The sequence below is a fragment of the Lycorma delicatula genome, chromosome 3 (genome assembly GCF_047948215.1).
Source record: "Lycorma delicatula isolate Av1 chromosome 3, ASM4794821v1, whole genome shotgun sequence".
Taxonomy (NCBI): Eukaryota; Metazoa; Arthropoda; class Insecta; order Hemiptera; family Fulgoridae; genus Lycorma; species Lycorma delicatula.
This window is the reverse complement of record NC_134457.1, coordinates 145,269,851-145,294,065: the sequence shown is the minus strand read 5'-3', so window position 1 is coordinate 145,294,065 and position 24,215 is coordinate 145,269,851. Positions and strand designations below refer to the sequence as shown.

The 24,215-nt window shown below is 29.3% G+C and overlaps 1 long non-coding RNA gene across 1 annotated transcript; it reads right to left on the bottom strand.

Annotated features, from left to right (window-relative positions):
- Positions 1 to 17,552: 17,552 nt before the first annotated feature.
- On the bottom strand, positions 17,553 to 23,430 carry LOC142320996 (uncharacterized). The gene is made up of 3 exons (XR_012755542.1): positions 23,304 to 23,430; positions 22,185 to 22,298; positions 17,553 to 17,847 (listed from the first exon to the last, which is right to left on the bottom strand). It is a non-coding gene; the product is annotated as an uncharacterized LOC142320996 (long non-coding RNA).
- Between the last annotated feature and the right edge of the window lie 785 nt (positions 23,431 to 24,215).

Sequence of the window (24,215 nt, the reverse complement as noted above, 5' to 3'; positions counted from 1 at the left end):
GGTATACTGGGACAAGAAATAATTGCAATGGTATGTGATACATTTATTGTTTTTTTATATATTGCTTATAAATATATATAACTAATACTTCTGAACTTTTTCACTTTATAGTAATTTTCTGATGCTACTATATTTATAAAATATTACTTTTAGATCATAACTTTTTTCATAAGAAAAGAAGCTGCTGTAATAAAGAAATTTATTTTATTGGTTTGTCAAGCAGTTTTATATTTTTCAGTGAATTCAAGTTTATAAGTATTTATCGTGTATGTGTATTAATTGTGTCTATTTTAGCTTGATAGCCTAGGAAAAAATCTGAAATACATGTTTTACTAATGCTGACTATATTTGAGCATTTGAGCTAAATAGCTCAAGCAATACAGAAAAAATATCATCATTAAAATTTCAGAAATAGTAATCCAGAAAAAATTATTTGTAAGGCTTTAGTTTCTTAACCATTTCACTTCCAGTGGGATATATAATCTCATCTAGTCATATTTTTATTTATCCTCGATGGGATACATTTGATATTTTAGAAAAATACTGTTGGGTCCACATGAATGTTATAGGGCTATTCACTTATCCCACTGGTATGCTACTTCATTTAAATCCTATGAGCAGTAGTTACGCTTCTTAGATTCACCAACAAATGACAGTATCTTTTTACTTCCAGTTGGTGTCTCTGTCTTCAGTATTTCTTGTTATATTTATATAACTGCTGTTAGTTTTGAGTTGAGCATCTATTGCGTGAGTTGTGTAAGTGTATCTGTTGTTACACCATCCAGTGTCATCGCTTATCTGGTAAGTACAGATTTTTCTTAATTTTTTATTTCAACTGGGAAAATAAGTCCCAGCAGTTTACTTTTATGGGACATGTTGTCCCACTGGTATTCAGTTATTTTTTATGGAGATTTTGCTCATGTTGTAACTTGGTTTTTTATGGTTTAAAATGTTTATTTTATTTTTTTTATAAATACATCAATGATAAGTACACAGCTATTTTCCAATAAAGAGCTTGAGCAGATTTTATAAGAATCAGAGGATAATAAGGATTTTTGTGATGATACATTTGAAAATGAGACATATGTTCCAGGTCAGAATGATAGCATAGAAACAAGCAAACAATCAGACGATTCCATAAGTGATAATTCAAAATCTAGTTCTGACCATGACTCAGATAATGATAAAAATAGTATTACTAAGAGTAATACCCAAGGTGACAAAAATTCTGTTACCAACAGTAACAAACAAGCAAATATTCATGTCGTCTGGTCAAAACCTAATCACTTAACAAAGTCGTCGATATTAATTCTCAATAACAAAATTACTGTTGAATCAATTGAGCTGGACACTTTTTTACAACTTTTCCCCTACAGTCTTATTATTTTTATATCAGTATCTAATTGTAGGTTGGATGCATTATGTCAGATGAAACTTCAAAATGCACCACATTTTGAGAAATAATGATGGTGCTTGGAATCTTCCTTGTAATGAGTTACAATAAATTTCCCAATTTTTCAGATTACTGGAGTCATAATTCATCATTAATGAATTAAGCCATAAAAATGGCTATGTCAAGAAATCATTGTCAATTGTTGCTGTCTATGTTATATTTTAATCATCCAGTAAGAGATCAAAATGGTTTCAAAACGTATTACATTGATAAAGTTGTTTCACATCTGAAATTTTATTTTCTAAAGCTAGAGAAGGTAGCCCATTTCAAAGTATTGATTTGTCAATGACAAAATTTAAAGGAAGGTCCAGCCTCAAGCAATATTTGCCTTTAAAGCTCATAAAACAGGGAATAAAATTCTGGCAATGATGTGACTCACATACAGGATGTGTGTATGATTTCAAAATATATGCACGTAAAAATGTGGAAAAAAAAAATGTAGGATTAATTCTGGGGGGAAAAGGATGTACTCAAACTTTGTGAAACCATTAGAAATCCAGATGTAACAGTAGCATTTGACAAATTTTTCACCAGTGAAAAGTTCATGGACACTATGTAAACAGAAGACTACCAATACATAAACAGTAGAGAGAGAAGACTATCTGTAAACAGAGTGGTGAGAGAATGGAATTCAACTGTCCACCAGCTGTTTCACTTTATAATAAAATAATGGGTGGAATCAATTTATCAGATCAAAAAAATACACTTTATGATTTTAAGAAAATATCTCAAAAGTGGTGGAAAAAAGTATTTTTTAGATTGTTGATAATGAGTGTTATTAACTCTTGACTCTTATTCAATGAAGTAAAAAATAAAAATGTTACACTGAAGCAGTACTTGATACCTCTTGCAGAAATCCTGATAGCTGCTGGTAAGGAAAGTTGAAGTTAAATGAAAGAAGTGCAGTGGCAAGCCATCTAAACCATCTAAATTAACGTTAGATGTTGAAGACCATTCGCCAGTGAAAGGATACCCCCAAAGACGATGTACAAGATGTGCAAAAAAAAAACAAGAACAGGAATTACATCTCTGATTTGCAGAAAACAGTTATGTAAATACTGTTCTACTCCCTATCATACATAAGAATTTAATAATACACATAAATACATTACACTTTCAAACAAACAAGATTGTATTCAACATGCATTGTATTTTTATTTAATTTTTTCTTATTGTCATGTTTTCTGTTCATTGAATTTTTGTATTTTTACTTTTTATACTAACTTTTTTTCTTAAAAGTTCATATCAAATAAAACTGAATGTTGGAAGAAGTTTGTCTTTTTTTATTTCTGTTACAGCTACCAATGGGACATAAAATTCCACTAAAAAATGTGAATGATTCAATATGTCCCAGGTCAAAATTTAACCCTAAAAATAAAATAGTCATATTTTAGTAAAAAAAATGTGATTGTATCAGTGATATATATTAAAAATAACACACATAAGTTAAAAAAATAACTAGAAAACACACAACACATATGTTTAATTAACCAGTGGACCCTACAACTATAAACTCTACAAGTTTAAACTCACTCACTACTGTGACACACTGAATAGTGCATAGAAAAATTCTCAAATACAATGTTTGTTGTCAACCTTAAATTGAGCATAATTGAAGAACAACTCAACTAATCTTCATCAAATTCTCATAGCCATAATTTCAGTTACACTAATATTGCATATCTAAATTTCAATGAAATTGATCAAAGAGTTTTGGAGGTTTTCAAACCACAAATTTTATAAATTGTCCTCTTCTCTCTCTCGATATATATATATATATATATATAAGTAATATATATATATATATATATATAAGTGAATGATATTTTCATACTCATACCTTAAATTGTAAAGAAAAATCAATTTCATCCCCCAGTCCTACCATGTGACTAAAAGTAATTCTTTACTTTTTTTCAAAAAGTCAGTAAAAGCAACCATTCTTTAAATACATGCAAATATGTTTCCAGAAGATCTTTTCTGAAATTTTATTCAGTTTCTTCATTTGTGAACTACAGTATTATATTTAATGGTTTTTTGTCTGTTGATCTGACACATTGTTTTCATAAACTGATTTTTATGTATTTCATGGAATTTATGTTAATGGCTTTGTAGTAGCATATGCTCTTTATTTCTATTTGAAAATATACTGATTCTAAAAAAATTCTTAAGCCATCAAATCTAAGTCAATCAATTGCATGAATATAAAGGTCAATTAAATATCATCAGTTATTAAATAACAAGTTTTCTTGCTTTTCTGATGAAATTCTTGTTATTCTGCTCCTGCTTCAAACCAGTATCAAAATAATAAAATTTTGAGGTTTAAAAACCTTAGAGATGGTGCATTAGTGTGATTTTAATAAAAATACCCATTCAACCTACACTGGGTAAAAATTGCAATTTTTTTAAACATTAAAAAAATACGGCATTCACTCTTGTCAACAATGGTTAGTTTTTAAATGTTGGCTATAATTGTCAGTTTTTTTGTTGATAGATATTTTCTAACAGATTTTAATTCCACCATGCTATTTCAGAACTAATACATAAATATCAAAGTATATAATCTGTGATCCAAATGTTAAGATATATTTTACCTTGCATAATTTTTTATAAAAATTACATTGTTAGATATCTTTTAACTCAATGGTAAAATTTTAAAATCATGAATAAAATCTTTAAGGTCAGATTAACTTGTTAAGATGTGAAATAAATTTTTTTAGTTAGGAATTCTTTATAAAATTTGTTTCATCACTATTTTTGCAAATACAAATAAATAATGACAGAATGAAAACATATATGATTAGAATTGGTATGAATAGAATTTAAAAAATTCATATTTGCAATAATATTGTAATTAAACTCTGTGCTTGTTATCATGAACATAATTTCATCACCATTGTTGGCTGATTGTTAGATTATTTTTCATGATTGTGATGAACAATGAAAAAAATATTAAACAAATTATTTTATTTCAAGTTACAGATATCAGATTAAGAGTGTACACATTCTATCAATATTTGGCAAAATAGTTTTTGGAATACTTTTTTAATTTCTACAGTATAAAAATTAATGTTGCTTTTTTGTTTACTAAACTATTAAAAGTAAGAAGATTATCTTCTTAATTAGATTAAAGCAATGAATACAAAACAATTAATTTCACCAAAATTTGCTTTAGGAAAGAAAGTCAATGTATATATTGACTTATTTAACGAAAATTATTTTACCATAATATTATTGAAAATGCATTATAATTTTATATTTGTTTTCATTATAGAATATGAAACTGGGTTCAGAGCTAACAAATGTAAATTTACTCTCTATCCCAAAAATGTGGCAGTGTCAGGTATGTTTTAAGTCACTTTTCTGATTTTTGTTGGTAAATGATATTAGCAAAATAATAAAGTTAATAAATTATAATTAGACTGAATGTGTTGATGAGAAGGTTGGATGAGAGATGAAGCAAAGCATGTCTGGATTGGTTACCTCTGGGTGACTAGATAAACAGAGGGTTACAGAGAAGGAGGTGATGAAATAAAATAGGCAGTAGGAGGAAAATGGCAAACAGTGGCGTAAGATGTAAGAAAATGGGGAAAGGCCTTTTCCTAGAAATGGGTGTTGATGGGTGATAACAGTAATTACTAAAAACCCACATTTCTATAAAAAAAAAAACTTATTTATGTGTATAAATGTTTCATAACATTGTTTACATTATTCATTCTCAAAAATTATTGTAGCAAAAAAATGCTGTTGCAACAGCAATTATGTCATTCATTTATTCTGTTCGTAATAAGAAATTTAGTAATTATTTAGAAATTGTACCAAATTTTATGTTCCCAAATTTACATGCCTTTTAAGATTTTTTTGCCTAATTTTCTTAGCACAATATTCAGACCAGGACTCATTTCTTTGGAAGCCAGTGCTTTTCTGTGAATCATGCAATGTGTCCAGACACACTGTGGAGATTTTTGTTTCACAAGTGCTTGTATATTTTGGAATCTTGCAGACACTGAACGAGCACAATCAGTGCATATTCCGATACAATTTTTCCACTCCATTTTTGCCTTGTTGACAAAATCATTTAAGATAGCAAATAATGTGAGTGCTGTTGCTTTGAGTTCTAGTAGAAAAGTAGTTCTTCTACTGCTGACATACCATCACAAAATTGAACATAGGCAATGAAATGAGCATCTTTATTCCTATCTGCCACCTCATCAAGCTGAATTGAAAACAATTTGTCACGCAAATTTTTAAAAAGCTGATGCTATACATCTTCAACTCTAACATCAATTTGACGGGCATCAGTATCATTTGACAGAGGTATGGACTACAAGTGTTTGGTAAAATTATCTCCAAACTTAGTTTTTATGACTTCAATTGCAGCTGGCAAAATAAGCTCTTCACCAATGGTGTGAGGCTTTTTACATCTAGCCATTTTATATGGAACTTTGAAAGCTTTGAAAGTAAAGCTTTTTCATTTTCAAAGTTTTTTTAAAAATGATGTTTGCGTTTCATATGATTTTAATTTTAATTTGAAGAATTCTCGGGGTTTGTTAATGTACTCACTATGAAGCGTTTCCAAATGTTGTTTAATTTATTAGGTTTCATGCTGCCGCTGCTGCTGCCAAAATTTTTGAGTAAATGACACACATGGGCCTTTCTTCTTCATTTACTTCAGTACTGGTAAACCTAAAATTTAAGTATTCTTGAGAATATTTTCTTCATTTTATTTTCGGAACCACACTCATCTGTGCATTTGTTGATGCTTCACTATTGTCTAATGCTCGCTTACGCCCACTTAAAAATTTATCCATGGTTCGTATAAATATACTGCTGTGAATATTTAATATCATGAATTGCAATTAACATGCATATTACAATATACACAATCATGATAGATTTGATAGCGATAGAACGATCAACTCGACTGAGACTGGCTGGAATTGAACAAGATGGAGCGTTTATACATGTTTGCACAGATATTCCAGAATGTTCGAAACAAATAAGAACTTCTCGCGAAGTCGTGAGAATGTCCAACATGGAGGATGTAAGACAGAGAGCAATAGAGGCATAGATTCTGCTTTTGTCAATACACTGGATCGGTGTTGCTAAATATCAATAAATTTACTTATTCTTGGTAATTTGTAAGGTTTATAATTAAGGTTGTAGTGTAACTTTACTGCCTAAGTACTGAAAATACATTATTATTGTATATATTGTTATTGTATGAGAGGGGGGGGTGCGATGAAAATTTTGATTGAAAATTAGGTTGCAAATTCTGAAAGGTTGAAAAACACTGAGATAGAGTATTAATATACTGGAAACAGGCTATCACTATCTGGAAACATACAGAAAAACATTCTTTCAGTAGCAAAACTAAATTCATATTAGTAAGGCTTGCAAGGCTTGTAAGATTCTGACCTACACTAGCATCAAGTGATAACAGTTTTGATCAGAAGAAATTTATTGCTTTTTTCCAGGACTTATGAATTTCAGTGGTGTCTGGAGGATTCAGCTACTGATGATATTATTTTTGTTACTGGTCAACATTATTGAAAAATTATTCTATTATGAGACTGATGATCAATAACATGCAGTGTAATCACTTTATAAACAACTTTCATAAATGGCATGAGAGGAGATGGAGAAAATTGTCAGTAGTTTACCGCACCATTCTGTCTCAACACTAATGCTATGTTCTATTTAATTTGTAAATATGAGTACAAGATGTTTGTGCTATAACATTTTAATAATACTGCACTACTGGGCCCTACTTTTACACTTCCCACATAGTTGAAGAAAAAATAGTATAAATCTTAAAGATATTAGCCAAATGCTATTAACTGTAGAAGCTATAGTGGCCCAACCCATTAAAAACAGTAATATTGACCTTTCTTAAACATCAGAGAATCTTTGTCTTTCAGAAGTGTTCAGAACTATTTGGCATAACCTTTGATCAAACACTGAACTTCAACAAGTGACCTACATAAGGTTACAGAAACCACAAAAAAAGAATAACTCTGAAAAAAGTGGCTGGCATATTTTTGTGATGCTTCTACTGCAATCCAGGTGAATATGTGGATTTTAATTTGGTTATTTAAATATGAACTAGAAGAATCTGAATTTGATGGTGACACTTTTTTAAAAAACAATGCAACAGTCCTCCAAGGTGAATTTTTAACCTTCTCATCCAGTGGCAAAATCCTCAAACTTTGCACTTTCATGAAAAAACATGTACAAAACTAAACAGCATTACTAAAGACATATACTATCAAGAAGGTGTGGTGATAAAAATTTAAATGGGTTTAGTCAAACTCCACTCAGTAATTGCAGACTGTACAATCTCAGATAACAGCATAATCAATGACTGCTTAAAGGCCTCCTGTAACAATCGAGTAGTAAATGTTTTAAAACCATAAATTACATTAACTAGCTGTGTGCAGCTAGTAATTTGAATTAATTAGGTTTTCAATCAATAAGTGTTTGAATTAATAAGTGCTTTTCACTTTATATTTATCTGAATTACACTACATACCTTAGTTTGTGGTTAATAGTTTTATGTTAAAACAACAAATTAATAAAGAACTGTAAATACTAAAGTTCCATTTACATAGTTTTACACATATTCTTATTCAGTACAAAGTAACTGTACAAAGTAATCCTTTTTCAGATTTTCAGCTTTCAATTATTATTTTTCTTCACTCTGATGAAAAAGTGAGTAATAGAAGTATTAAGTTTAAATTCTGAAAGACAGATTCTAGACTTAAATGTAAAGGAGCCTAGAAATTCTATTCTCTAGATCTGCTGATGGCTAAACAAAGGTTCTTATGTTTTATTTTCAGCATGGGTCCAAATTTTTCAAGGAAGTTTTACATGCTTCCAAGGAAGTTTTCCTCCTGACTGTAAAAGGCTAGATAACTTTGTTATTAGGATTATCGATATTAAAATATGAGGAAGCTAACTGAACAAGTTTTAAGAAAATTAATGCTTCTACATAAGGAAATCTGCATCCTTCAGTATAAATAATCAGACTATATAGTTTATCTCCATTTTGTAAGATTCTTAATAACACTGATAAACATAATTTTTGTTTCCGAACATGTGATACATGATTTTAATCTGTTTTTTGAAGATGAAAACGAATATGAACTCAGATCTTTCTGTCACCCACCATTTTTGAAAAAAATTTTAATTTAAATTAAAGAATTTTTTTCATTTTTCAACATGTAGTTAGCATTTTCAGCTCCTGTATTGTATTTTACTAGCTCATTTTCTATTGTTTAACTTTGTTAACATAATTTGTAAGCTATAAATAAACAATAGTAGATAAAGAATTAATGCGTATCATAGTCACAGATTATGACATCATATCTAATTCTGAGAGAGAGCTTTTATGGACAAGATTAATCATGTCTGTACAGGTCAAAACATGTAGCTGAAAACACAGCTGTGTCATTTGTATTAAGCACTGGATTTAGGAATGAATTAATTTTGTTCAGTCTTATTGCTGTCTTAAGTTTGTTAACAGTGCAGTGTTATACTGCCTCGAAATTGTGTAAATGATGTGGATGCCTTTTGTTATGTATGTGGTGAGTTTACTATAAACTCAAATAGAAAAAAACATTACACTTTTAATTAAAAAAGCACATCATTTGTACTTTCAGTGTAAAGTTGATGATCAGGATAAGAAAGGGGGGGGGGCTCCTCATATAGTATGCACTAATTTTTCTGTATATTTAAGAGGATGGCTGAAAGGTACATGGAAGGCTTTGCCATTTAGTGTACCTATGGTTTGGTGTCAACCAAAGGATCATGTTACTGATTGTCACTTTTGTTTAACAAGTGTGTCTGGAATTTCTAAAAAATCTAAACATACTGTAAAATATTCTTCATTGCAATCTGCAATCAGGCCTGTACCTAACAGTAAAATTATTCCAGTTCCTGAGCCACCTGTGAATATATGTTTCGAAAGCAGCGATGAAGAATCAGGCAGTACTGAAGAAAATAAAAATGATTTTGATTTTGAATTATCTTCCAATAAGCTACATCTTATATCGCAAGGTGGATTAAATAACTTAGGGATTTAAATTTATCAAAAAATCAAGCTGAACTGTTAGGATCAAGACTGCATGGTTGGAATTTATTTCAAAAATATACAAAAATTTTGTGCTTTAGAAGATGACAAAAAGAACTTTCTCAGTACTTTATTGATGAAAATAATCTGATTTATTCCAAATATTGATGAGCTTATGTTGCACTTAGGACAAGTTCATAAACCTCAGGACTGGCGCCTTTTCATAGATTCATCCAAGTACAATTTAAAAGTGGTTCTGCTACACAATGGTAACAAAATATCCTTCGATACCAATCACTTATGATATTAATTTGAAAGAGACATACGATGTGATGCTTTCATCACATCGTAATTTTTTCAAGACATTCTTGAAAAAATAAATTATAAAAACATAGCTGGAAGTGGTGATTTGAAAGTTATACCTATTTTGCTAGATATGCAGTTAGGCTATACTAAGGGGTTTTCTTTGCGAATGGAACAGCCAAGCTAGGGATAAACATTATGTTACCAAAGAGTGGAAGAAACGAGACAACTTAATTCTAAATGGGAAAAATATTATTCATCAGCCCTTAGTTGAACCCAAAAAAATATTTTTCCCCCTCTCCATATCAAGGTAGGACTAATGAAAAATTTTGAAAAAGTAATCCCAGATTTTCCCAGTAGTCCCAGATTTTTGTACGTCAGGCAGAAATTTCTGAATGCAAGTGAAGGAAAAATGAAAGAAGGAATATTTGTTGGTCCTCAAATAAGAGAGTTGGTCAAAGATGATGTACTTAACTCAATGTTAAATAATGTAGAAAGTGCAGCTTGGGCTTCATTTAAAGATGTTTGCGAAACTTTTCTTGGCAAACAAAAATTCGACAATTACCATGATATTGTTAAACAACTTCTTACTTCATACAAAACTATGGGATGTAATATGAGTTTGAAAATATATTTCCTCCACATCCGGATTTTTCCTGGACAACCTTGGGGACATAAGTGACAAACACAATAAATGTTTCCACTAAGTAATTTTGGTGATGGAAAGCTGCTATAAACGGAAATGGAATACTAACATGCTAGCCAATTACTGTTGGATATTAATTCTGGATGTGCCTGAGGCTATTTATACAAAAAAAGCATCAGCGAAATCATTCTAACACAGGTATATCCATCCAAAATGATAAATTTTGCAGATTTTAACTATATTTTCCCTTAATTTTTTTTGAAGTGTAATTTATTTAAAACTAAGGGTGATAGAAAAATTGTATTTACAGATTTGTAATGTATGCAAAAAAAAGCAATTCAAGAAATGGTATCACACTTAGAGAAACATTAAAAAAAATCCTTTGTCTATCAATGTAATTTACATAATAAAATTTTTCACTTTTACTCTGTGTTGTGAAAAGTCTTTTTTTGTTCAGTTCAAGTTTTTTCTAAATCAACTCAGTGTCAGCCCTGCTTTAGTGTCTGCCTTTGGATTTGCTGTGATCAACAAATCATTTTTTACAACTGTAAGTCTACAAAAATATTTTTTACATTGTATTTTAATTTTAACATTAAACTTTTGTAAGACAAGTAAACGAAATTTGAAATATATTTATATAAGCCTATTATTATCTTGGATTATTAATTCATTTTAGAGTTGTTAGTTGTGTAGTTTTATGACATCATGGTTGAAGTCCTAACATATTTTGTCAGATTTATTCAGCAAATGATAGAACGTAAACAAGAATCTTTGTTGTTTGCTACATATCTTCTCATTTGCAGTAATTATAGTACTTACAAAAAATAAAAATAAATATCAAACAGCTTTCTTTTTTGTGAGCACATTGATTGGGCAATCAGCACTCTCTTTAGCAGATCTTCAATGAAAATCTTGAAAATGATAGTATACCCTGAACAGAATCAGCAGTGATTTAGGTGGAAAAAAATATTTACTGAAATTCACCTTATCAAGTTAGCAGTCTCCATATGGACTCATACTGGGTATCAACATTGACGCCCTTGTGTTTTCGCAAAATTATTTCAATGGCTGAATGTTCTTCCTTTTACAGCCACGACTTCATGAATGGAAATGGATTAAACACACAGAAGATTCAATGATGCTAAGATGCTAATGAAAATAAATTCACTTAACCTTGAAATCATTAACTAATTTCTCTTTTCATTTATTGATCTCATTCATTGTACTGAAAGCTCACTGACATTTTGCTTTTGAGAATGGAATGGTTTGAAGTCATGGTTAAAGCCATCAGCTCAACTGAATTTCTCCAATCTCTATATTATTTTAAAAGCATTTATGTATTTAAATGCTCTCCTTTTATCCAAAATGTGGAAAAAATCACAAAGGCTGCCAATACTCTCATAAACCGTAGTGAATATCCAAAACAAAGGCAAGGGCCAATTATTTCTGCTTTATTGTGGCTGGAACTGGTACTTAGATAGGATGCGGTGAACACATTTTTCACAAGCTTTTTGTTTTATCTAATCACAAGACTCCTGATGAATTGTTTACCTTAAATTTTTATAACTTCTTTTATTCATGTGACTGAATATCTCTAAACGTTTTGTTTTCAGCTGCTTTCAGAGCGTTTTTATGGTACTCTCCAGGTTCTAACACTTTGATGGTGTGCTTGATTGTATTTTGAGCCTCTGTCAGGCTTTTGTTTCTCTTTTGTAATTTTAATGATAACTCGGTTAATTCATTAAGAGCATCATAAATTACCACAAGATTTTCCAGAAATTCTATGAAACTTAACATGTTCTCAAGACATTAAAATTTCACTCTTTCTTTGGAGTCTCTCTATCTCCACTAAAATATTATTTAGTGCTAGTTCTTTTCCCAGACAGCTTTAACAGTAATTTGATGTGATGCTACTCACCTAATTGTGATATATTTTTCCAATTTTCTTAATTCTTTCTTCCCACTGGAAGAACATTTGAGCTGCCTCACTAGGCAGCTCAAATGTTCAATTTCCTTTTATTTTTTAGGAGACATGCTATAAAAAAATACAGTTTATCAATAAAAGAATGGAAAAGGTTAACTTCCTGTACCTCATTTCTTGTGTCAGAAAGTGCCAGTTCCAAGTGATAGTTGAAACAATGCCAAATTATTATAACTAGGAGTAGTTTTAAAAATTGTGCTGCAATTCCATTTTATCTACCTAACATTACAGAGGTTCCATCACATGCTAAAATAACTGAATATTTTTTTTAGAAAATACTCATTCATTTCATAAGAGTTAAAATTTAGCAGAATTTCATCTGTAATAACATTTGCTGTAGTTGAATATTTACACTCTACGAGTATATAATAGCAAGTGGCAGTTACAAGAGTAGAGAATATAGAAAGGCAAACAATAATTCAGAAAGGAGCGAGACAAAGAAAAGAAGCAATATAGGAACTGAAGGGATAATTTGAGTGAAATTATTATCCAAATAGAAAAAAAAAATCACTGATGACATTATTCTTTTGATGGTAACAACAAATGAATTGAACAAAATATTTAATAGCTTGAATTTTGCTACAGAAACTAAGTATGCTAATAAATATATAAGACTAAAAAAAGTTTGAGAAAATTGGATGTTAAGAATGAGAGTGCAATCAATATGCTACAAGTTGGTAAATTTTGTGACTGGACAGTAAAGTTGCAAAAAATAGATATGAAATAATAAAAAAAAATCAAAAGCAATATGACACAAGCAAGGATAGCTTTCATGCAAAAAAAAGAAGTTTGCTAGTAATAACATGTAATATAAGTAAATGTATGAATTAGGAAAATATTTGTGTAAAGTATTGTGTTTAATGTTAGTGAAACATGGAAAAAAACTGAGAAAATTCTAAGGAATAGAGGCCTTTGAAATTTGCTGGTGTTATAGGAGGCTGTTGAAAAATAGATTGTTCAGTAAAATTTGAAATTGGTAGATCATAAGGCAAATTGGAGAAAAGTAAAATTTCTATCAGAATGTTATAAAGAGACAAACTATGGTAATAGGTTGTGTATTAGTGGATATCCAGGTTTTTGAATTTGTAAATAAAAGGGGCGTGTACAAGGTAAAAATATAGAGGAAACTACACAAAACAAAACTTATAATGTGTATGTCCAAAGTTGATGGCAGTTGATTGTAAAAAAAGATAAAAAAATCTATTAGAATTATCCCACACACCAATTTTATTTCTCCAGGAAATCACATTACCAAGATTTTCCTTAACAAATTTATTTTTTATCAAGGAACAAGATTACTAGTATAGTTTTCAGTCAAAATTCTGCACGCTTTACAATTCCATGAAAAGAAAATTACTGATAATGAAGCTCTAAATTTCTCTAAATTTTGGATTAACTCTTCTACACGTTATCTATGTAAATGCTCTCCCATTGCTCTCTACATCAAGAACATTTTATGGACTTTAAACTTATTTTTCCTTTTCTTTACAACTGTTACTATAAAACCAAAAATGTTACACAATTCAAAATAAGTTTCAGTTAGATTAGGTTCTTTTGGATTAAGAGATTAAATCATGTCGCCCTCCATGGTGCAAGTGTAGCATCTTGGCCTTTCATCCAGAGATCACAGGTTTGAAGGCAAGGTGTTTTCACACACTACAAAATTGCCATTTCATCTCATTCTCTGAAGCATTACTTAACGGTGGTCCCAGAAGCTAAAAAAAAAAATGAAATAAATATTGAATTACAAATTAGATTTTACTACTGATGGGATATTAATTGACCCAGGTTCATTACTTGCTATTAGGGGAAGCAGTAAAAACAATTACTGCCAGAAGAGTAAAGAATAGCACAATTTGATAAGAATTAATAGCAATTACAATTAATAAATTTAAAAAAAATCCTTAATAAAAATTTAATTTATAATATAATGCAAAGGTTAAATTATTTTAAAATAAAAAAGGTCATGGGAAAGGTCAAGGAAGTAGATCTAGTTAAATTATTTTTACTTCTTTATTAAATTAATGAATGCAGATAATCCCTGATATTTTATATTTTGATTCAAAAATGTCAAGTGTACAATGTTAATGTTAGGTCATATTATACAATGACAATTAATTATCTACGGTGATTTAAATTTAAAATTAAAGAATTAATTTTTAGACTTGGGAAGTTATTCAAAAGTCGGTTTGGCAGGTCAGTAAGTCAGGCCAAACTTACTTACAGCCCTGATCTCTCTCCATCAGAGTTTTTTGTTTATTGGTTCTCTCAAAGAGTTCTTTACAGGGCACAACAATGATCAGGTCAAGAATGATGTACAAGAATAACTTAGACACCAAGGTGAACAATTCTTTACTATTGTAATAAAAATGCTGACAGAAAGATGGGACTAAATGTAGCTGAAACTACAATGAAAACTAGTGTTAATTTTAGTGTCATTAATTAAATAATAATTTTTCTTCAATCATTTGTCTTTAATTATTGAAAGAACCTAATAACAGCAACCATGATTATTTTTGTATGTTTATTTTCAGTTTTGGTCCACAGTTGGTATGTTGTTTATTACTTATATTCAATTGGAACCTCAGCTGAATGGCAGAAATATTACTCTGAGTGAATACAGTGATGAAGAATGAGAAAATTACTTTTTAAAAGGTTACTTACTTCACTAACATGTATTTTTTTTTTAATTGCACCATGAAGGATTATGTGTTTATAATAGAAGGAAATGTGACTATTGACAAACTTGGATTTGTAAACATCCAAATAAAAAATAATATTTTGATTAAACCCACTCAAAAAAACTTCTTTATAATCTGAAAAAATGTTTTTGTTTAAGAATAAATTAAAATTATTTGCTTTTCAAATTAGAATAAATTTGCTTTTCATAACATCAACTAACCAGCAATAAAGACTACCTTTTATCTATACAATTACAAGCTTGCTGTGGTATTTGTAGAACTGCACATAAAGATAGTAAAACCTCAGATTTTGTTAAAGATTTCCTTATTTATAAAGCTATTACTCTGTATTATTACAAGTTTATTAAAGTTATTACTCTGTATTCAAAAAGAAAAATTAAATTTTGAATCTTGTGAAATTTAGTGTCGTATTTTAAAAAATTGATTTTTAAAATGTAAAATAAATTCAATAACATACAATATGTGGTGATTGTAGGTTATTTTTTATTTTTGAACAAATCAGATGTGGTAAATGTGCTGGGCTGATGTTAACTCAGTTTTTAGGACAAAATATTTCTGTCAACCAACCTTGAACATAGAATCTAGCACCACAATATGCCATAACAATCACCTGTATTGATAATATTTTTTATCTGTTTATCAAAAGATGAATAATTTCAGGATTTTTTTTTTGGGCAAATTACTATTTTTTTCAGATTTCAAATTCCAGAAAGATTACTTATTAAGTGATCATGAGCTACAGATAATGATTTCTTTTTTTTCTATAAAAGAGTTATCAATAAAGATTTAGTTAAAAAACTGGAAACCTTATTTTTACAAACATATTGGGAATAACAATAAAAATGTATTAAAACTTTTAAAAAGGCTTTTTTAGTTTGAACTTCTGTAAAAATAATCAGTCAATGCATTCCCAGAAAAAAAATAGATTACTAAAGAAAATGTAGCTCTACCCTAAATAGATAGTCTGCAAAACATTCACGCTACATTTTGAAAAGATTCTGTATTTCTAACTGTCAACAATTATATGGCATTCTTTGTGAAATGAAACATAATTATATTATACCTTATACAGCCTATCATACATCCTATCCTATTATTCAGCCTCATAATAGAAAAACAGCTTATACAAAAACATTTAAATTATCAAGATTAAGATAACACACAAATCTACCAGGTGTGTAAATGAAACTGGAATTTGCCCATAGATGGCCCTAGCTGTCAATGTAGTTACCGTGAAACCGCATCATTGGTACCATTTTCTTTCTTTGACAGCTGACAAAGATTTTCAACTCAATACAATACAAGTTTCATACAACAGCATAGTTTTAATTAGCATTGAGGATGTCAAGTTTTGTACCTATAAACTATGATTTGCAGACAGCATTGATTTTCTGTTACCATTTAAAGAAAAAACTGCTGCAGAATCGTATTGAATTAAAAAAAATTCAAAAGTGGCGATTTTGACATGAGAAACAAAGATTATGGATGACCACCAAAAAAGTTTGAAAACAGCAAATTGCAAGCATTGTTGGTTGAGGATAATGCTCAAATGCAACAATAACAACTCATGAATCAATTAGATGTAACACAAGAAGCTGTCTCCTTATATTCAAAAGCCACGAGAAAGATCCAGAAGATGGGAAAATGGGTTCCACATGAACTGAATGAAAGACAGCAAGAAAACCGAAAAACCATGCAAACTGCTGCTCACCAGGTACAAAAGAAAGTCATTTCTCCATTGAATTGTGACAGGTGAAGAATAGTGGAACTATTTTGGGAATCCTAAGCGTAAAAGATCATGGGCAACTCCAGGCAATCCATCGACATCGATTTCAAGGCCAAACCGCTATGGAAATGTTCTGTATTTGGTGGGATCAGAAGGGTGAGATCTATTATGAGCTGCTAAAACCTAGCAAAACTGTTAATACTGAACACTACCAATAACAAATGATCGATTTGAATCAAGTATTGCATAAAAAACAATCAGAATATCAAAAAAGGCAACACAAAGTGATTTTACTTCATGATATAATACACTATCACCACACAGCAAAACTGGTCAAGGAAACGACTGAGGTGTTCAATTGGGAAATACTTTCGCATGTGGCTTACTCATCAGATTTAGTTCCATCTGACTACTATTTATTTGCATCGATAAAACATGCACTTGCTGAGCAACGCTTCCCTTCTTATGAAAATATACGAAAATGGCTCTGTGACTGGTTTGCCTTACAAGATTAAGTTATTTTGGTGTGGCATTCATAAATCATCAGAGAGATGGGAAAGTGTATAGTTAGCAATGGACAATATTTAGAATAAAACATTTTTTATTATTTTTATACAATAAACATGTATTTTCTATACAAAAATTCTGGTTTTATATTTATACACCTGGTACATTACATTATAATCAAATATAATAATACAAACACTACCAAAATCACATTAACCACACAATAGACCACCAGAACATACAAACAAACCCACCAGGTTGATCTAGTGGTAAACTCATCATTGCAAATCAGCTGATTTTGAAGTCGATCCTTCTGTGGTTCAAATCCTAGTAACGGCAGTTACTTTTATATGGATTTGAATAATAGATCATAGATACTGGTGTTTTAACCACTCATCAGTACAAGACTACATTTCATTTACATCATCCTCTTAAGTAATACCTTACAGTGGTTCCAGAGGCTGAAATAGAAAAAAGAAAGAGTATACAACCAGGCCTATCAAATGGGTTTTCTTATTTCTAGACTCCATGCTGAAATATTTTTATAACACTGCAATGGTAAATATGCAGAAAAATAATATACTGATAATTCAGAAAAAAAATCATACTTGCTCACATTTTTAAGAAATGATACCTTAACTTGCATTTATCTGCTGAATATAAACTTATCAAATCACTGATGTGTGGAGAAAGTTAAAAATGATACAAAATCACTAATATTTTTTTGGAAAGGAGGTTGCTGTATCCTTTTAAAACTGCAAACTAGTGAAATTACAACACCGTACAAAAATAAACTGCAGTGACTGCTTTATATTATAGTGTACAGACAGGACACACAATTATGTACGTAGAACAGATAGCACTATACATCAACAGAATCCATCTTTACACGTCATGCATGTACACTAACATAATATGTATATCATACAAAAACCAATAATATCTGCTTTAACTATATGTAACTTAAGTTACATATAAGATGTTATTTGATAGCAATAAGATTTCTTAATCACTTTAAGATAAGTGTAATTAATCAGTGCTACTAAAGGAGATTCATAATTATCTCTAAAAAGATTTGGAAGATTTGGCAAACAATTTTATGATTTAACAATCATATACGAAGATCTTTTAAGAATTACATTAAATAACTTTCACACTACCATTTGCAAGGATGTCCCAGTACAGCAGAACTTTTAATGGAGGTAACAATTACTTACAATGCTAGTAATCATGCATGATTTTAGGTATTTTCTTTCTACTAGTTTTCTCCATGTAACTGATTGTACACACAAACACTGGTAGCTTGATTTGAAAACTGATGGTAATGAAAACATGTGAATTGAAACAAAAAACAGCTTAATTTGAAAATATGTGTATGGTAATGTAAAATTAGGTTTAATTCAATAACAATTATATTATATAAAAAAGCATTTTAACTTTTAAATGATAATAATAGGTAAGTGTATATACCTATTACTGTGACCACAATTCTTTTCTTAAAATTGTATTTTCATGTATTTTGTAAAAATTGTGGAATAGATAGTAAGAATACCTTATAACTAAATACTTTATTCACCCATACACTTCAGATACATTCATTCAATCTATGCTTCATTTAACAATCTAATAATTAAACTTCTAAAATTGAACTTTTACATAATCCAATTACATGTAACAAACTTTGTTGTAACAGAATTGTTTATTTTTACTACTTGAAATGAAGGAAGGAAACAAAATTTGGTATCTAAGAACTATTTTGCTGAAAGAGGACAGATAACTCAACCTACAACCAACCAGCTAAGATTTCAGAATTTGATCTGCTGCACTATAACAGTTGTTATTACATTATACATATAAAAATTTAAAACAATTAATTCTGAGACCTTTATACTAGAAACATCATGTATTTAGAAACATTATAATGTTATATGCTTATACCAATAGATATGTCTTTACTATTTAAATATAATTTTTGAAGTAATATCATTGGTTCATAAATGAACAGGAATCAGACGTTGGTAAATAATAACAATTTTAACTATGCAATACTTCAGCAGTTTCTAAGGAGAAATTTAATTTCTAAGTTAATTCTCGAAACAATATTTTACAAATATTAATATTTAAATGCTCATGACAGTATATTCTTTTCTTATATAAATTCTTGGATAATACTTTCTCAACTTTATGTGGGAATTTTTATTATCAAGGAATTTCTCTCTAAAGTAAAGCATATGATTAAATACTTAAGAGTAAGTATAGTTCTTCTCAAAGCTCTGATGTAAATTTTCCATGTAAATAAGGCAAAGCAATCGCACCAAACAAAAGGACTACACAGTCGGCAATTAGACTAAAGACCTACCTTGTAAAATTTTAATTACTATGAGTATGTTTTTTTCAAGATATCAAACCAGTCTGTAGTACCAGTTTTTTCACACAATCTTCATCGCATGATGCAGAAAAATATATTATGATTAAAATATGCTTAAATTCTGTTAACTAAACAATCTAGTATAGAAAATTGAGAAAAAAGTCACATCCTACCTTAATTTTATTTAATCAAATTTAACATAAAGAAGAATAATACTAATCTTAAAAAGATTAATTTCGGTAAAATAACTATAATTAAAATATATTCACAACTGTTTTTACATGCAAAATAAATATTATATTTAAAAGGAACAATTATATAGGAAGGAAGAGTGATAATACAAACACAGTCACAGGCATTTAATCGTATGTTGCAATTTAATTAAGGAAAATATTATGTTTAGTACATTAAAAGTACTTAAGATAGTAACCCGATACAATTCATTAAATGATTTGTAATTCAGAAACTGTATAATCTGTGCACATAAGGTATTTTGAAAAAACAACTGAAATTACTCGTGATATCGTCCCGGGACAAATGAATATATCAGAAGGTTTAAGAACTCTGTGGTTATTAATAATAAACTTGCCCACAAATGGAACTAAATGAGAATAAATCACAGACTTAATTCAGAAAAATCTTAAAGAAAATTAAAATTACATAATTATATAAAAAATGAATTATACAGCATCTAAGTGATATATCACAGCAAAGGATACAAAATTCTAGTTCACAATGAACCACCCTCACACTAGATATTTTAATGTTAAGAGAAGAGAACAGAACAAGAAATATCATAAAACCAGTCAAATGACTAAATTTTTTTACTTTGAATTAAACAGATCAATAATTTTTTTTTCATTTCTGTTACACAATTGTTAACATTAAAGGACTAGATTTCTTGCTTTATAATGCTCTACCAAATGGAGTGTATATAATGCACTGTTTCCCACAGGAAGAAGTACAATTACATCACTGCTTTACACAATCTCTTGTTTTTCTGTTTAGACTCCAGAACCATGGTAAGGTATTACTTCAGAGAATGTATTAGGATGATATGTAAATCAAGTGTAGTCTAGTATAGTCTCAGGTCGACCATTCCTGTGAAATTTGCAGGTAACTGAAACCCAACCACCAAAGAACACCGGTATCCACAAACTAGTATTCAAATCTGTACAAAAATAACTAAATGCCTTTATTTGATATATATATATATATATATATATATATATATATATATATATAACCACCAAAAATATTTTCACAGCCATTTCCTTTCTTAGTCACTGATAAAACAGTTATATCAACCTGATATTTTATTTTGTACAATGCTTCTTGTGGTTTATTCTGTAAATTCCAAATGTTCTAAGTACCAAAAGCCAGTCCATTTTCATTTCCATGAAAGTGGTAAAACTGTAAAAAAAAAAAATTGTAACTGAGGCTTCTATTGAGAAATTGATCAAATATTATTTTTCTTCTAAGAGGGGTGCTGGTACTCTGCACAACTACATAGAAATAAAAAAGTAATTCACACTTAGTCTGCTCCTTCACTGAACGATTCCCAGGACCTAAACACACACACCTCACACACCTAAACAGATAAGTGTGGGATAAAGAGTAATTACTAACTTAAAATTAGAAGAAGAAATAATACCAGGAGTGATTAAAACAATGTATCTAGGAATGTTATTTAATGAAGGAAACGATTATGATAAAATATAAGTAGGATAAATAAGGAACAAGTTGTCATTAGAGCTCTGAATTCAATTTGGTGGATTGGAAGGAAATCAAAAGAGATGAAGAAAAAAATTTATTATACCGTCATCAGAAGTGTAATGTTATATGGGGCTAAAGCATGGAATGCAGCCAGCCTCCCTGGAACGAGTGATAGCGCGCCTCGGCCTTTCATCTGGAGGTCCTGGGTTCAAATCCCAGTCAAGCATGGCATTTTTACAAATGCTACAAATCATTCATCTCATCCTCTGAAGCACGCTTATCTGTGTATCCGTTAGGCATGTTTAAAAAAAAAGCATGGGATGCAAATGAAAGAAATAGATCTTAAGTTTTAGAGAAAGAAATGGATGTCTTTAGAACAGAAATTTAATGGATAATCCTCAGGAAAGACAGTTGAAAAGGTTCATCCATGTTAACAGAGTGCCACTATACTTCCTAAGAGTTTTACAATTGGTACCTTCACAAAGAAAGAAGAGAGGATGCCCTAGACATAAGGACAATACTGAAAAGATAATAAAATAGAGAACCTTTTGTATATGATGACAGACAAAAATTAGAAACTGGATACACAGAAAAGTGGCAACAGCTGTAATAATTTGCTAAATTAATAATATACAATAAAAAATTGGATATTTCTGACTATGTTAAGTCTATGCATTACTGAAAAAAATAAAATAGTATTAATATTATTATTACCTCAATGAAACAGTAGTCCTTGTAACTTTTAATATTGTATCAATAATATCCTTCTGCATTAACTGAATTATATGTTTTGGATGACAATAATTGCCAAATCAAGTATAATAATCCCTGTAACAGTTTAGAATAAAAATTACAAAACATTACTTAGCTGAATATAAATTTAAATTACATTACCAGAGAAGTCATGAAATATTCCCGTTATTTAAATCTTATCATTTATATCTCCACTATTAAACCAACCAATAATACTTATTCAAAATTTCCCTTTAAAATTTAATTTAAACCTGAAACAAAAAATATAATTAGATTATAAAGAAAATGCAATATTAAAGTATGCACCACACACTCATTCCAATTATACATAAAATTCTGATTTTTTATTAACCTGATATATACTTTATCTATTCTTGATATAAGTATAATTGTAGAAATATTTAAATAAAATGAATACTAACTAACCTAAAGTGAACCGTAACAGCTACTTTGCAAAATCTAATGCTGAATTTCTCAAAAATTATTTGTTTAATAATAAATAATTTTTAATATGTTTATTTTTCTAATAGAATAATAGTTAGCACCTGCAGGCAATTCTCAGAATATTATTGAAAAAACAAGTCTATCATACTTCAATTTCAAGTTATTTAATTAAAAGAGAAATCCTCATTACCAAAACATTTTTTTCATATTTCAAAGTACTTTAGTAATACATAGTTTTCTGAATTTAATTCATTTTTAATTCATCAAGGGAGTTAATTAACTTCCTTTAGATGGTATAATAAAGGTTCAATATAATCATCTAAAATCATTTTCAGAGCACATAAAATAAAACAGCATCACCGCACTTACCCTGAAAGTAATCATCAATTCTTTTGTAAAACATTTTATGAAAAATCTTATTAAAAAAAAAAGCTTTCACACTTTAGGGAAGAGACCATTTATTATCCAAATATTTTGAAAATTAAAAAACAGAAAGAATTTAACTGCAATTTATCAATATTAATATATTTTAATATAGATATTAAAGTCATGAAAAAAAATATATGATAGTTTTTAAATACAATTAAGCATAGAAAAAATGCAAAGAAACAAAAAATGCACACAGTAAACACAAACCTAAGCAATTCAATGCATGTAGATGAATATTATCTACTGCAAATGACCTATTGTTAAGAGTTTTTGCTGCTCTCATTATTACAACACTCCTGATATTAAAATTTTGTTAACCTTAAGCATTTATTCCTAATGGCTTTATATTATATCTATTGTTTACATTAATGTTTTTACAATGCTGACACACCATTGTCACACAAAGAAGAAAATAAAAAAACAAATTTAATAATCATATAAATAATTCTCTAAACACCTGGAATGATACATGACGCATATTGTAATTCTTAAGATAACAATCAACTTGCACCAACACATGTGCAATTTGTTAATCTAATTAATATTAACATTTTTTTTTTAATATGTAACCCTCAATAAAAAAAAATATAAATTCACATAATTTAACCTATTTTTATGTATTTAAACGCATATTATTTTAATTCTTATTTTCTGATATTTTTTGATAAATTCAAAAGCTACTCAAAAGCTGGTTTAGCAGGTTGCCATCTTACAGTCCCGATCTCTCCTACTATCAAATTATATTTTTGTTTGGTCCTCTCGAAGAATTTTTACATGACACCCAGTTCAGCAACAATAAGCAGGTCAAGAATGGCTCAAACATCATATTTTTGCCATGGAGTATGAAAACTCACAGGAGAATAGGATAAGTGCCTAAATGAAATCACAGATTATGTTGAAAAGTAGCATTGGTTTCAAGGTAATTGAAAAAATTAATTTTTCTACAGCCATTTGTCTCTTTATTTATTGAACGACTTAAATATTTAAAAAAATATACTCCTCCTAAATGAACTTCTTATGCAAGCATTATTATATAAATCTTTCATTTTCAAGCAATATTAACACCTAGTACAAATGTAGGAAATTACAGTGTTCCAAATAATTCAAAAAGTATAAATT